At 40.7% G+C, this 16245-nt stretch overlaps 1 long non-coding RNA gene across 1 annotated transcript; it reads left to right on the forward strand.

The window, feature by feature from the left end:
* Window positions 1-1109: 1109 nt before the first annotated feature.
* On the forward strand, window positions 1110-13542 carry LOC134142331 (uncharacterized). Its single transcript, XR_009958831.1, has 3 exons — window positions 1110-1438; window positions 4080-4266; window positions 9093-13542. It is a non-coding gene; the product is annotated as an uncharacterized LOC134142331 (long non-coding RNA).
* Window positions 13543-16245: the final 2703 nt, after the last annotated feature.

Here is a 16245-nt window from a genome sequence, read left to right on the forward strand (position 1 = left end):
CATACCATGTAGTCTTAGGGAGAGGATCTGTCTTCTTTCCAGCATCTGGTTATTTGTGTAATCATTGCAGTACGAGCAACAGTGTTGTCTGTTCTATTGTCTCAGCGGAGGCTTAACATTGGGATGTCTTATTTGGAGCTAATGCCCGCATCAGATCCTGCCGTGTTTGGATGGAAAATGAGTTATGTCAGCTCAGCCTTAAATCCTGGAACTGTTTTAAATAAGCTGCTCTGCACTTCCTGTAACACTGGCATGCTGTGGCCAAGAAATGGAGTTTAAGACATAGTGTATCTTCTACAAACCAAATTTATGTTGTTAGGTGTTTTTTGATTACTAGACACTGCAAATACAGTGACTGTTCCAATCAGGATCAACATTAATTTCTTCCTAGCTTTCAAATGTTATAACTACATTTCTCCCGACATGTTGGCATCTGTGTTGGTATCTATAAATTTTTGCATGCTTTGACTGCCATGCAAATTGTTCCAGCAAGTATCCTCTAAGGAACTGAAGTGAGAGAGAACTCAGCAGTTCTAGTAATCCTGCCTTTTAAAAGATTATTTTGCAATTACAGTTCTGATGCTTTTATAGAATAGATGCACAGATAGTGACTTGCTGGCATCAATAACAGATAAAATAGGACTTTGCATTCGTAAATAAAAGTTTTAATCCACTGAACTTGCATAGATAGTATCAGGGTTTTTTTTGCCTTTTTTTTGTATTTGCCTGCTGAGAGGGCTCATGTACACAGTATAGAGGTGTCCTGGGTGAGGGCAATTTTTCCCAAGGGGACATATGCAGAAACTCCCATCAAGCAGAATAATTATCAGCGAGGGGTTATTTGACAGAAGCAAATGGGCTTTATGCATCCTTACTGTAGTTGAAATACCATGCAAACTTTTCTGTGAGTTAACCTTTTGAAGGCTGTCAGGCTGATGCCGATGTTCTCGCCTCCCACCGAACCCCGCGGGAGTGGAGAGTGCAGCCTCCCGGTGCGACCTTCCTCCGCTTCCCTCCCGTGATCTTGCCTACGGACTACACCACCCCGCCGGCATGCGCCCGAGCGCAGCTGCCGCTCGGGGAGCTGCCAGACCTCGGGCAGCCGCGGGGAAAGGGCGGTATTTCGCTCCCCATACATCACGCCGGCAGCGGGCTGGAAGAAGGAGGCTCCCGCTGGCCGCTGCCTCCGCCGCTCGCTCACCCCCAGGCTGCCCATGTTCCCCCTCGCCTCACTGTAAGCTCCTGGAAGCTGCATAACATTCCAGGGCTCTGAGGTATAAACGTATTTAAACCCACGTGCTCAAGAAGGAAATACGATCTATTTATTTTGCTTTCTAATGTGTGCCTCACCAAAGAGATGGAAACCTGTAACGGGAGTATGACTTCCCCCACTGGAAAAGGAAACAAAGGAGCAGGGCAAAGTTCTGTCTCTGCCAAGGTAAGCAGAAAAGCGGGGTAGTATAGAAAGAAGTAAAATCCACTGCAGTATGCCCATGTGATATGGGCATCCTCACCAGGAAGCCTGTTACTACTGGCAGCCCTGCTCTCCCCATTGCTGAGATCCTGACCTCTCCTTCCCTTTGTCAAAAATAAATTTACCATAACAAAATTAGGTCTCTACCAGCAGGTTATTAGTGAGCAGAATATATAGCTTGGGGCCTCTGAGCTCACCTTCTAAAATCATTATGAAAACCTGTCCCTGTTGAAATCACTGGGAATTTTGCCACTGTTTTCAAGGAACCAGGATTTCTTTGCAGGTTTTGAAGTTGCTTCTCCAAAATGGAGAGCTGTTTAGTTCTGTGTAGAGGGAGTGTATGTACCTCAGATATTTATATTACTCTACTGTCACATTGCTTCAAGCTGTGATTGCTTAGAAATAACATTGATGCTAAGAGGGTTCAACATGTTCTGCTGATTAAAGTTTAAACTAAGCTTAGACTGAGCAAGATAGATTAATGTATAAAAAGTTAAATGTTTAAACCTGAATACATGAACTGAATATAGAAAAAAGTCTATGAAATGATAAAGACACATCTCATGACACCGTTTATCATGGATCCATTTGTCACATCCCACTTTATGAAGTGCCAACAAACTGGTTATACCTTTTTGCTGTGAAGTTCTCTGTCCACAGAACACTTCTCCTGTCCTCTTATTTTCCAGAAGAAGTTAGGAATACAGATTTTAGGGCTAAACGGAGGAAGTTTATCCTTACTGTGAAGCTCCTTTCTGCTAGAAGTTATCGAGCCGCATACATGATAAATGTAACCCAGTTGTGCCTGTGTTTCTGTCAGCACTCCTCTCAGATTGCAGCCTCATATGATCTTAAAATAGCACTGAAAAGACATCAGTGCATAGCATATACCTCTATACCATATGCTAGGGATAAAGGAATCTAATTGGGTTTTTTTTTGCATGTATTATAATTTTTTATCTTTGGCTTCTGCAAAACATTTTTTACTTTCAAGAGAACCTACTAAAATATATTTGACTCCAATTATGCAAAGAGTGATTCTTGTCCTGGTCTTTTGTAGGTTAAGGCATTAAAGAAAAACCAGGGGTAATGCGAGTTTTAAGTTAGTTGTTCCCCCCCCCCCCCAAAAAAAAAAAAAAAAAAAAACTCTTTTAATCACAGAATCAACCCTTTTGGAATGGGTTCCTCGTCTGTTGAAACCAGGTCTCCCCCAATACTGTCATCAGCATAATTTTGTTTGAATACATCTCAAAAAGTTGCAGGCAATGTGTGTATCTGATACGCATTACTTATCTGGTGCAATCACAGTGAACAGGGCACTTGGTGCTTACCACTTTCCATGCATACTAATGCTTTCAAATTGTACGGACATAAATGTTCATGGAAAATTAACTTGCGTTTGTTGAAGCATACTGCGTTTAGAAAGTGTGTACTTGGGTGAGAGTCAGCAGCAGCACAAGCCGGTACAATGCAATTTGTCTGCGAGCCTTTGCACAGAAGTGCGTTAGATTCAGATGTGGTTATGTCCACTTGGAAATGTTTGCTCACTCATCTAGGCAGGAAATGAAAACACTTACACGTAAGTTATGTGTCAAATCACTCCTAGACAGCACAACTTGAATATCAGATTATGCTTTTCAGTTAGCCCGGAACATGAATGTCTTTCACAGAATGTTTTCTCAATTCTTTTCTCAGTTATAAATGTTATTTGATGAAATGATCAAATAGGAACAGTAAAATCATGAACAGCATCTGCTTAGAAAATAAGCGAGAACTATCTATATCTCAGTATAATAAAATGGCTCAGCACATAGTTGACCTTTTAGGCATTTCTATAATAAACACGATTAAAATAGTAAAGAAAAATGCTTGTAGGACTTGAATAACATATGAAACTATCTTTTCTTTCCTTGCTTTTGTATATGATATATATGAAGTACCCATGTGAGCTTTAATATGGGTTTTGCTTAATGCAAGAATCTGAAGTTAAGAAAAATGGGTTCTTCAAAAATGAGAAAAATGTTCATAGAACTTCTAATCATTTCTGGAGTATTAAAAAACATAGTTAGATCTCAATTTTTAGATAACTAGCTATTCATAGATTTAGAACACTTTATTTTTTGCCCTGCCTCTAAGAATTTGCTGTTGTCCCATTTTACAAAAGTATTTATAACGTTTCCTTCAGTCTGAGAATAACACACTCAGCTGGAGAAGATGGTAAGTTGGGCCTGAGAAGTCTTACAAATAGCAGCTGGCACTGCAATTGTTATTAAATATCCACATCCCTCTCTGATTTCAGAACCTGGCCTTCCTGCGGTTTTGGTTAAAGCCCAGGGTCTCAGGAGCAACAGCAATCATGGCAGCAAAATACGGCTAGATTTTCTCCTCTGTTGAGGACTGGATACACAAGATTTGTGACAAATCTATTTCTTTCTTTTTGAAAGATCCTTTCTATTTGAGGATTATATGCCCAGCTGGCACTCTGGAAAGAGCTAGATCGAGGATGACTTGGTTTGGTTGGTCTAATATGTTACTAAGGGTCCAAGAAAGGAGCGGGATGTCAGGTCTCTGTAAAACCTGTGCTCTCGTAACATCTTCCCTGCAGCCTCCATGTCGGTCTCAATGAGGGGCCATCACCATGTGGGGCCCTCTGGACTCTGTCACCTGGTGGGACCCTGTGGCTTGTGAGGAGAAGAATCAAACTGCTGTTGCTGAGGGCCTTCTCAGATGCTAAACTTACCTGAAGATCTTAAATGCTATTAGAAATTCCACCATAGCTTGCTGAGAGAAGAGTAAGTATTGCCGTTTGTTAGACTGCTTTTATTCCTTCACTTATCACACAGCTACCTCGCTGGCTATAAACTGCTGAAGGCGCTTTATCAGCACTAGATACCCCTTCCCTCTTAGCAGCAAGGCTATCTAAAGAGGAATGGGCTTTACCATCTGTGGACAAAGTAAGCCTCTCCAGCCAGAAACCTTCTCACGCTTCCTAACGGATGGGAAAGTTCAGTGGTGGTGGTGGTGGTGGGGGCTGGGGCTGCCTCCCAAATGCTTTTACTTTGATTTTATTTTGACTTTTTTTTTTCCTGCCAATTTGATAGTATCTCATGAAATGTTTTGGCCTGCAACACAGACCCTTTCTTTGGTCCTGCTGTACCAGTGCATCTTTTGTGCAGTGTTTTAAATATGAGCTGGTTACATGAGCAGAAGTTACTTTGCATCCTAAATTTTAAGCATTTCTCAGACGAAAAGTTATTGATCAAGCAGCCTTGGGAGCAGTAGCTGTAGCTGAAGCACAGCATCTTCTAGAGGAAAAATTAGCATTATTAGCACCTCTAGGGAACTCCCTCCTTATGTGCAGCAGTTTCGGAAGCCTCCTTAAATCCAAAAATCCATCTGTTTCAAGCTAGCTGACAAATAAAGAAGCCAAGCATCTGCATGCCACTTGGTTGTGTACACATCAAAGTATTTAAATGGTCAGAAGTTCTCTCTGGTGTACCAAAAATTTATTTTGTTCTGCTTTTTGCATCCTGACAATTTTCAAGTCCAGGCTCTTTACAGAGGAAGTAGGTCCAAAATATAATTAGGAACATTTTACATTTTTTTGGTTCATATGACGCACTTGTTACCCGGCAGGACATTTTGGAGAGCTTGCTCTAAAGGAATGGAGCTTTCCTTGTTCCATTTAACGCCCAAAGCAACCTCCTTTGAAATATTGTTTTGTCAAAAGCTGGGAAAGTTTGGGTGATGGGAGTAGGAGGTTTTGGAGTAAGGACTCAATCCCTAGCAGGAAATTTACTGAACTGCCAATTTTTGATCATCTAATTGACTTAGAAAGAATTTGGATGAGTTGCTAAATATCTGCTGGCAATCAATGGTGACTGTATTTTAGGCCTGGGGCAGATTGAAATGGAGACAGTAAAGGAGAGCGGTGGCTGGCAGCTTCGCAGCAAGCTTTGGGGGAAGAGGAGGAGGAGCAACCAGGGGCTCCCGCAGACTGGGGAGGTTATAGAGGCGGCAGAGCAGCCGCCGCTTGCTTAGTCCAAGGGGCCAAACTCTGCTCCATCCGAGGATCCTCGCCGCCGGCTCGGCTCTTGAGAGTGCCCTGCGGAGGAGAAAACCCTCATCCCCACTGCTTTTAATCTCTTTCACACTCGAATCCTCAGAGAATTTAAGTGTCTGTAAAATGTTGTGAGAGTCTCCATTTTTAGGTGTAATTAACTAAAAATACATTTAACTAATGGTATGTAAGATCAGTATGTTTTTATTACAATTTTATACTGTGTATAAAGGTGTAATCTGTCTTAATACAGCATCATGTACCTAAACTAGGAGTAGACTGTTAATAGCCCAGGAAATGACAACTTTTTTTTTTTTTTTTTTTTTTTTTTTTTTTTTTTAAAAAAAAACCCTTTTATTGCCCTGGTGTATCTGGTAACGCTGATCTGACCCCAGCCTAGAAGCCTTTAATGCAATTATGCTGAACAATATTTAAAACTGTGAACAGATGCAGGCCCCCTGACTCTAGGACACGTTTCCCCATCTACATGATCTCCCCGGCCGCCTTTTGAAGTCCTCCTCGTCCGGGAGGTGGAATGTGTTTGGTATGAACTGGAAATCGAAATAGCTCTGCGAACACGAGGACAGATGGCAAAATCCCAGTTGGAACGTGCGACCAGCAAAGTGGCTGCTCTGTGCTTTCGCGCCGGGGCCACCGGCAGCCACGCTGCGTCTGCAGAGCAGCTGCGGCCGGGGGCTCCTGCGAGAGCTGGCGAGAGCCGGGAGAGCTGCCAGGGAGACGCTACCTGCGCCCTCGCTTCGTCTCGCCTCAAAAACAAGAGGGGAAACTTTCTGTAGCCCCGGGGGTAGAAGAAAAAGCTCAGGAAGTAGAAAATGAGTAATAGTATATATCATATTTATGCTCTCAGTTGAGTGCAGCTTACTGCCTTGGTCTAATACAGAGAACAAAAGCAGAGTCTGCTCAAGTGAAGATGCTGGCTTTTCAATGCCAGAGAGACTTTCGAATGTTGAACAATATGCTTTCTTCAGGGAACCGGTTTTTTGTTTAAGAATATTTTTAATAAGATCGTTTGAAAAGTGACGCACTTTCATATGAGTCCAAGTTAGTAAGACCTGCAGACCTCTGAAATGAACTCTTTATTATTACAATCTTTTTGCTCTTTAGAATGAAAAATAAGTATATAAGAATGCAGTCAACGGGCTGGAGTACTATCAGAATGAGAATTATGAGAATGCTCCAAGTGCCTTTTCTGTTCAAGTACTGAACATAGCTAATAAGTAGTACATAAATGTTGCACTAGATATTACGTTTTTCTTTTCCCTCTTCTGTTTTTTCACTTTTACATATACTCAAAATAAGTAGTCTGCCCTTATCCTGACTCCTTTAAAACTGATGGTAAATTTTGTTTGAAAACAGTATCAAGTTTAAGCAATGAGACCCCATATCCAGTATTACCCCGCATTCCTCTGCATCTGCTTCGCTTTTCCTGCATCTTTGTATGCTGCTGAATTCTCCAAGTACATTATCTTGGCTCTCAGTCTCTGCTTTCCAGAGGCATTAAAGAACAGCATATTGTATTTGAGTACCATGACAAAAGTCCCAAATGTGCCATTTCATTTAAGTAACATAAAAAAGATGAATGTTTCACTTTAAGAAAAGTTTTCTTTCCAAAAAACCCTTCAAAAGTAGATTTAATTCACAACTAAATTCCTAAGAGGGGACACTGAATGGAGATCTATAACATTACTGTTTTAAATGGAATGTGGCTTGGCTACAAAACATGTTAGCACTAGCATGTGAGTCTGAAATACATAGTATGTATGTGTGTGTATGTACGTAGATAAATAGATGTGTATACAGAAGTCTATTTAATCTTCTGTTTCTTATACTTTAACAACTGAGGTCTTGGTCTGTTTCCCAATGCAGAAAAAAATAGTTCACATAAGTAATCACAAAATACAATTTAGATACTTTTTCTTATCTGCTGATATGAAGTAGAAAAAGGCGACATTTATATGGGAATCCTGAGTAGAAGAAAGGATATTAAAGTGTACAGGATTAGAAGAAATTATTTCAGGTTTAAAGCAAGGTTCAGAACAGGGAGGAGTAAAGCTGAATTCATGGAGAATGAAATATTACTAGACAACATAGGGCTATGTTCATTTTAACTGGATTGATGTTTACAATCTCTGTTATTCTTGAAAATATAAAAAGCAGTGTTAGCTCAAGCCTTTCTACTTATGGATAAATAGTATCATTACTTCTTTTGTATGACTTTTTTGTTACTTCAATCTCATTTTTCTAAGCTGTTTTTGTATTTGAAAGCATTTTAATCGTTACAACAATAGCCTTTGGAAGACTGTTTTTTAAAAAAGAGTTGTGCTCTTGAAACATTTATTCTGGTAACTGTTTCACTATATAATTTCTCTAGAAGAAATGGCCAGGTCAGATCTGATGGTGGGAAAGAGCCCTGGTTTACAAAGGATGTTCTCTTTTCATGCATTCAAGAATGGAGGGATGGTCTTTTCAGGGCGAGCATTGAGCTAGCAGCTCCTATTCAGTTTGGTATCCACAGTATCTGCCAGACTGTTCTCAGAGCTGCTGTTTCCTAGGAATCCCCCATCCTATAAATATGGACTACGTTCTTTGTTCCTAGAAGTACACCCGAAATTTCATTGTGCTGAAATGAATGTTGTTTGCTTATGCAAAGTAGCTCACTTGAGGCTGTATCAATGACCTACTTGTTCATTTAATATGTTCAGGACATTAAACTAACTAATTATTAATGAACCTGTTGGTAAGTTTATGCTCACTGAACTTTTCATCATGTCCTTCAGGGAACATGCCGCATAACAGAAGAAATTTGCTGTCCCTCCTGGTGAGAACAGGCTTGGGGAGGAACTTTCTAGGGGCAGAGCAGTATCATTGTTTGCTTAGGGCAGAAGCTCATAGAAATAACCTTTATTTCTCGCATACCACTACATAGGCATATTTACAAAGCAATATGGGCATCATTACTTCTATGATTACAGATGCATAAAATGAGGAATAGAGAGAAGAACAAAAGATCTTAGAAGTAGTGAGGTCAAAACCTGGTGTCGACTCCTTCATCTGATGCTCTGCCTAGAAACAAGCTGCTCACAGTAAAACCAAAAAATAGTACGGCTGCGAGGTGGCAGTTTGTAAAGGCAGGAGCCTACTAAGACAGAGAAAAAAAAAACAAAGCAGGGATGGCAGCTCTTATCAAGGGGCTAGAAATACAGAATTCTTCTGTCCCAGCTTCACCTACAATATTCAAATAATAGAAGCAAATACAGCTGTTCAATAATAGCACAGGACTTCACCACGGAGCAAAGTGTAGCCCAGATCCCCCAGCTCAGGGAGTGAATGTGAACTAGTGTAGCAACAACACACTCTTACCAGGGGGAGCTCTGAACTGTCCTCAAGCCAGTTTGCTCAGAAGACCGAACGATGGATGAGGGTAAATTGATTTGGTGTTCAGAAGTAATTAAAAAAAAAAAAAAGATTCCAACCCAAACCCAAAATAGATGTGTGCCTAGAGAAATAAAAGGGGATGTTTTGTGTTTTCTTCCACAGATGCAGAGACAAAGCCGTGAAGCCACGTTCAGAACAGATGTACTGCATGTTTTATAAGCCTTGAAGGGCTTTTTCTGTTGTGCCTGATGGACTCGCATCTGCACCTGCATCTGTACCTAGTGATTTCTGGAGAACAGTGTCACTGATTTCAAACAGCCTCTTTGGGGTTCCATCTTGCCTGCTAATATCATTGTGAAGACACCTGCACAGCACGCAAAAGAGTAATAGTGACACATGAGTATGTAGCGGGGCTGGCCTAAATTTAGCTTTCACAGAGCCATTTGAGGCAGAAAAATGCTCTTATTTTGTGGGGCAAGATGTAATTTCAGAGAAAGCATCAGAACAACTCCAAGCAGCTGTGTTGTTTGAAACAAACAAGCAAAAAATCCTAAATCCACACAACTTCAGTGTGCGATGGGAAGATCGGCAACATTTGGTAATCAGGTTAGGAACTGGGGAGCAGGAACAGCCAAATGACTGCTGTCTTCCCCTAAAACCTCAGTATCCCTAGAAACCACTGTCATCTCTATCTTTACCATGTATTGCAAAGAAGCAACCTGGTAGTTCAGTCATTTCAAGAGTTCTAGATATTGATCAGGCTTCTATGAATGTGAAATTTTGGGGGAAGTCAGGGAGTAACTTGTCCTCTGAACTGCTGACATTGCTGCAGCTGGTCCGTATGCGGATGGCAACTTCAGGAGGGAAGGAGAGTGACTGCTTTCACACTGCATCCTGCTCGTGGAGGCTCTAGTCCTCCTCAAAACCTGCGTCTGTCTGTTCTCTAAACAGTTAGCTCTGGCGATGCTCTCCCTGCCACTCAGGGCATTTGGCGTGCAAACCAATGAATTTAGTTACTTAACCGAGTTCAGAATTTCGTTACTTTGAGTTGCTTGTGGGCTGGGGTAACAACGTCAAAAGTGGACAGCATGAGGAAAACCTGGCAGGCAAACCAAGGTTACATGATACATAAATTCACATAGGTGCAGACTGGAGTTTAATGCATACGGTGTAGTGTGTGTGCAATGCGCACATTTCTTCCCCCTTGGCAGGGTAATTGCTTTGTGGATTTCTTGTGGAAATTAGATCAATCTATAGCTGTGCTGCTAGCTGCTTATCCCCAAGTTGTCACTCCTTTAGTGTCTGAGCTCTCCCAGTGGGTTGCAAATTGTTCTAGATAAATGGTTGCATTTATTTCCTTCTCATACTGTGTCCAACCACCTGCTTTTTTGTGTTGCTGTAGGAGCTTGTAAAATACTCCACAGTTCATAGATTTTTTGAACTGGAGCCCATAAACATGGCAGAACAAATTTGGAGCCAATTTCACAGTGGCGCAAGTTGCCAGAAAGGACCATTAATTAAAGGAATCTTCACTCTGTCATCTGCAGTAATACTGATTAAAGGTTTTCCATTCTAGATCTTTCAGATATATTCTGTGTATGAACTTGCATGATCTACAACACAGCTAAGGAAAAGGCTTGAGGTTTTTTAAGAGGAGAGGGGTTATGTTTTTCACTTTTTTGAAAATGTTCTGAGCTAAGAACCAGATTTAAACTTGGCATAAGCGGGTACCTCATTAATGCCAAGACTGATGCAGGGGCCGCACCAGTGCACATATTAGTAGTTATCCCTGAGAGTATTTGAGAAGTCGAACTGTAAGGCGACAGTCCGAGCTCTTCCCGATGAGATGAAGCGTGGAGTAGTGACATTAGGAATGTATTAAGGGAACCAAAGAGGGTGGCTGTTCTTTCTGTTCTTGTGTTTATACATCAGTAAGTAATATGCCAAGCACATACCTTACTTTTATACTAACTAATATAAAGGCTTTTCTCTGATTTATAGACTGGAAAGGTTATTTCTTTAAACCTGACAAATGGTGCGATTTCAAGTGAGGAACTGATCCTGCTGTTCTAAGCCAGCTGCAATGATCAGTTTGAGCTCAGGATTATGTAAGTAGGAGGAATAAACCTTGGCAGACCAAATTTGAAATATTTGTTTTACACCTCAAAACAGACTGGTAACTGTAATACAAATGTTTGTAGATGATTTCTTTGATTTCCAGTGGCAGAGGTAGATCTGCCATAATGTCTGACCATTGGGCTCTGGAGCAGGCTTTTGCTGAGCAGTGTTTGATTTCTCCCTTCTCACTGCCCATTCTTTCCATTTATTCTCATTAAAAAGAGCCTCCTGAAAGTCTGCAGAATAGTCGAGTGCACAGCTTTCCGATGAGCTCCCGTGCCATTTTGCAGCAGGGGAAGGTAGCAAGCAGCTACTTGCAGAAACAGCTATGGAGAGGTCCTTGAGATGCGTTCCTCCCTTGAAAGGCTGTTGCAGCAATAAAGGCCTTATCCAAAGGCAGAAAGTCAATGCAAAGACTGACCTGAGAGAATACAAGCTATAAAACAAGCCAAACCAAAATAAACACTGTAATTAGCAAAGTGGATTTTTTGTAAGGGTTACAGTTTTAGCAAGATCAGATATTTATGGCAGTATAAAATCTCATTCCTAGTATATATTTTAAAATAAATTTGAATGGAAGTTAATAGAAATTGATTAAAACTTCATATGTATCATGCTTTCATTTTTTCTTATTCCCTTTCTAAACAGTTTTTAATGAAATTAGTATTACCAGACAGTCTGCTCATCTCACTTATGACATCTTAAAAGGCATTTTCCATTTCTTTAAAATCCTTTGGGTGGCTTTCTATTTGGAAGAATGAGAAAATTCAAATACAAACATCAGATAAGAGATATCCAAAGATGTAGATATGCATGTACTTTAAGAATTTGAGAATTTAGGACAGGCACTTAATTTTTGAAATCATTACTCTGTGCTTTCTTCCAGTAAAACTCAAAGATTTTTTGTTTGGTTTCAGTATGTAAGCTCCACATACATGGTGTGGTGCCACATATATACATATATGGTAGGCAACAAACAATGACTTGTAAATGCCTAATGCTATTTAATATCAAAAAGAGATTATTAAATGAGATAAGGTGGGTAGGGGGAGTGTACATATGTTTCACAAGCTTTCCATGCTAAGCAGTAGAGGAGATACTGCCTGTTGGAGTATCAGTCTCATATGGCTCCTATATTAACTGGAACTTATGGCATCACATTTATTGAATTGAATTGATGCAGAACGCTAAAAATACTCTCCTCTCTGCTGAACTCAATGATTATGTTCCCTAGCTGGCATCTACACCACACTTAGCCTGTGTATTTAGATCAGCAACGAGGGCAGCAAAAGATCTACTTTATATTTATAGTTAGTTAAATTTAATTCATTGGTGTGAGGATCTCAGGTCATAATTGAAGTGACTAGTGATCATTTTTTTGCAAAATTGTCCATCACTGTCTTGCCCTTACCACCCTGACGTTTCCTTTCGCATCTCCATCTCCTGCTGCATTCACTGAGAAATGTCCTTCCTCGGGGCTCTCATCGCTCACATAGCGCAGGAAAGCGCTGGGTGACGGTACCTGCTCCCAGCCGCAAAGCTGGCTCTGCTTATCTGGGGTCTGGACAGGTTAGCTAGCTCTGCGGTGAGCCAGGCCTTACTTCTTATGCCTCAGTGACATTATAAGTGCAGTTTTTCTGGTAGCTAAGTGCAGTCAGACTCCCTCGGGAGCGCCCGCAGTGCTAGATGATACTGAAGGAGCATATCCTTGCTGCCCTGCTTTGCAGGATGCTTCTCACTTTCACAAAGTTCAGCCAAACTCCTCCTCATCTTCTGACAGCTCTGGTGGTTCCAAATCAAATCACTTCTTATCTCCTTCCGTTTGTCTAATTCGACTTTTCTCCTTCTCCTGACACACTCAGTTTGGCACAGGAGCACGCTCTGCCAGTTTGCCATCTGGTACTCTCTTCTCGTACGCCGCCGCTTTCCTAAAGAGACTTTCCATCACGCTTCAGAAGCTCCATCGCTCTGCAGAGTCTTTACCCATATCTCCTGGTGTTTGTCCACTGCAGAGTCTTTACCCATATCTCATGGTGTTTGTCCACTCATCTCTTAGTTACCCTTTACCATACTCTCTAGCTCTCCAGAGGACACTGATCTGTTTTTTTTTTTTTTTTTTTTTTTCTGATAGGGCTGAACATTTTGTCATACCATGTCTTGAGGAAAATCTATGAAAGTTCTGGGGAAAACAAAAATCATTTAAATTCACCAAAACCCCATGTTCTGCCTGTCCTTCAAAAATATAAAATTTCCTACAGAGTAGTGGTCACAACTGGATGCATGCTCCAGCTGCAGCTCCATAATGTAGAAAATTGTATGTCTTTATGGTGATTAAATGAAAGTAACTTAAGCTTTTCAGTAAATTGCTAGATAATTATAAATGCTTTAAAAAAAGTATTCTGATCAATAGGGTAGTGCTGACTTTTGTGTCTCCTGTTTCGGCAGCCATGGGATAAAACTCTGCCAATAAATATTTACTACTATGTTGCTTTTAGAGATTTGTTTTTAGTCTGAGTTTTTCTTACTCTTAAATGAACACCGAAATGAAAGAAGCATATAGCATTAACTTCTGCTCTGTTACACTGCTGCAATGCATTGAAAAGAAAAATATAAAACAGAACAGAAACATCCCCATTATATAGAATTACTGGCTTTTTACATAGAATTTGCTTGAGTCTTTTGAGAGAGAGTTACAGGTCTCACAGCCATGACTTCAGTAAGCATGTAGCTTATAAAATACATTATTCTGTGTTATTCTGTCTTATTCACTAATGTGCTTTTAAAATTTCATCAAAATGGCTTGTCTAAACAATTTTTTAGAGAATTTACATTTTGCAACCAAAAGTACAGTTAAATATTACAGTGAAAACCAAGAAATCTGGAGATTCATTTTATACCCTTAACTGCTGATTGTTTGCTTTCTGCTCTGTATGGCTGTGCAGCTTCATTGTCCTATAATGGTGATGAAATTAAAGGAAAAAGATGATGATTATCATATATGCATCCACATAAAATTACAGGATTCCGAGTGTGAATGAAGAAAGAAAATATTCAAGCCAAATTTTCCTTGTGTTCTAAGTCTTGAAGATAAAACAAATGCTGCTGAACATAAGGTTTTAAGGCCAAATCCAAAAAAGGATTTAGCAGTGAGGCAGACTTTAGTGTCTAAATCCAAAATTGCACTACCAAAATATCATCAGCTCAGCTCTGGAAGTAATGAAAATGTACTGGCCGTCTCTCCTTGGAAATGTCTCTGCTTTTCAGCTCCCCTGTGTGCCCAGCTGCCTCACCCTGGCTGCTAGATGTCTGGCTCTCGCTGGAAGCCAGGAAGGAGACAAACGGCATGTAGATCATCAGAGCGTGTCCTCCCACACGCTGACGGGGTTGTGTCCCTGCTGAATTCATTCGGAGTAACTCTTTTCTTAAAATGATACTGATGGAAGTAAGGGTTGTGGTGCTTCCTAGAGCCACGCTTTATCACGTAGAGCCAAGCTTTTAGAGAAATTCAGTCAGAAAGCAGATGACCCAGCTTGTTCTTATGTCCATGGAGGTCACCGCCGCATTGCTCTTCTCAGTGAAGAGTGGTCACACCGCAGGTTGTAGACTAGACTGGATAGGTTAATTATTCCAAGTTTTTGTTTGGATTTTACTACCGTATGCGAGTTAATGCAAGACGCATTGCACTAGAGAGAAACAGGCAAAAACCACCCTGCAGCTGATTCAGCATCCCATGTGGGCCCAACAGGAAAGTCCTGCACACTGGACTTCTAACTTTGCTAAATCTAAGAACTATTTAATGTTAAATACATCATGTCTTGGGCAGCAAAGTCAGAATGGAGGACTTGCTATTGAATGTTGAATATTGAATGTATTGACATTAGAGGGTCAGTTTTCTTTGTAACCTTTCTCCTTTTGGTCCCAGGAATCTGGCGTTCCTAGTTGGCAGCACAGTCTGGCAGGGGAAAGCAGAGCAAGGCCTCTTGCCACCAAGTCCCTTGCACAGGGATTGGCTTTTCCTGTAGACTGGTTTTCCTATAGACCGTCTTCCCACTTCAGCCCTTTTTGTCAGGTAGTCCCACTGGAACTACTTGTTCCCTGAAGTGTCAGTCAGCAAAGGAGAAGAAATTGCTCTAAGGCCAACTGTAAGGCCAAACTGGTCATTCTGTGGTGCCCACAGGACATCTCCCAGTCTCCGCAGTTTGGACTGTATTACACGGTATGAGATGCAGCGCGTGCTGGGAAGCAAAGCTCATCGCCATAGTGCTAGGTGTCCCTATCATTATTATGTGAGGGGGTGGAATGTATGATTAAATATCAAAGAGATTCCTCATGTCCAGCAACAACTTGAATTTAGTGTGACTAACCAGAGTGACTGGCAGAGGGTATTGTTTCTGATTTTGGAAACTAACCATTGGAAGGCTGTACTTTGCAAAGAAATTCAGGCTAGGGGGTTTTGATCCTTTTGGTATTCTCATTAGTTTCTTAGAGAATCCAGTAGGGATTTTGTTTCAAATGCTGTTGCAGTGGTAGTGATTGATTTCCTGTCAGATTTATGGATTGTGCAGTGGCAGTATGAAGAGATTTCTCCCGAAGGATGACATTTATTATTGGAAACTCAGAGTTTGTTGGATTCCTGTTTGAAGAAGGAAGAGAAATTGGGATAACTGCTGGGTAACTTCCAAGTGGCAATATGCTGACCTCCCAATAGCTGTACGTTGCACCTCTCCTTCCTAAGGAGCAAATTATGCCTCTGTTACTCACTGGGTAGTAGTTCTTCATTTCCACTTACAAGATAAAGTAGTATTAAATACAGGTAAAGTTGTCAGAGTTTGGAACATAAATACTTACTTTTAGTAGCTCCATGTCTCACACCCCTAGGTATATAAATGTTTGCCTCTTCTGCGTTTGTAAAGGCTGCTGTTCATTCCGTTACATCTGAAGAACTGCATCCTTAATGCATACCAGTTAGTGCTCTAGAAAACTATCTTCATATTTTTCATATTGTCATCTTCAGGAAGCAATATGTGAGTCAGGGAGCTGCTCTAAGGTTAGATTCATTTATATTGGGCTCTGTGGACTTTTCTGCTTTGTAGCAAAGATTATTTGAACAACACATTCACAGTAATCTCAATTTTATATATTAAATTTCTTAATTATTACAATGCAGCACTAAGTTTTGGTGAATTTGTACTAATTT

The sequence above is a fragment of the Rhea pennata genome, chromosome 6 (genome assembly GCF_028389875.1).
Source record: "Rhea pennata isolate bPtePen1 chromosome 6, bPtePen1.pri, whole genome shotgun sequence".
NCBI classification, from domain to species: Eukaryota; Metazoa; Chordata; class Aves; order Rheiformes; family Rheidae; genus Rhea; species Rhea pennata.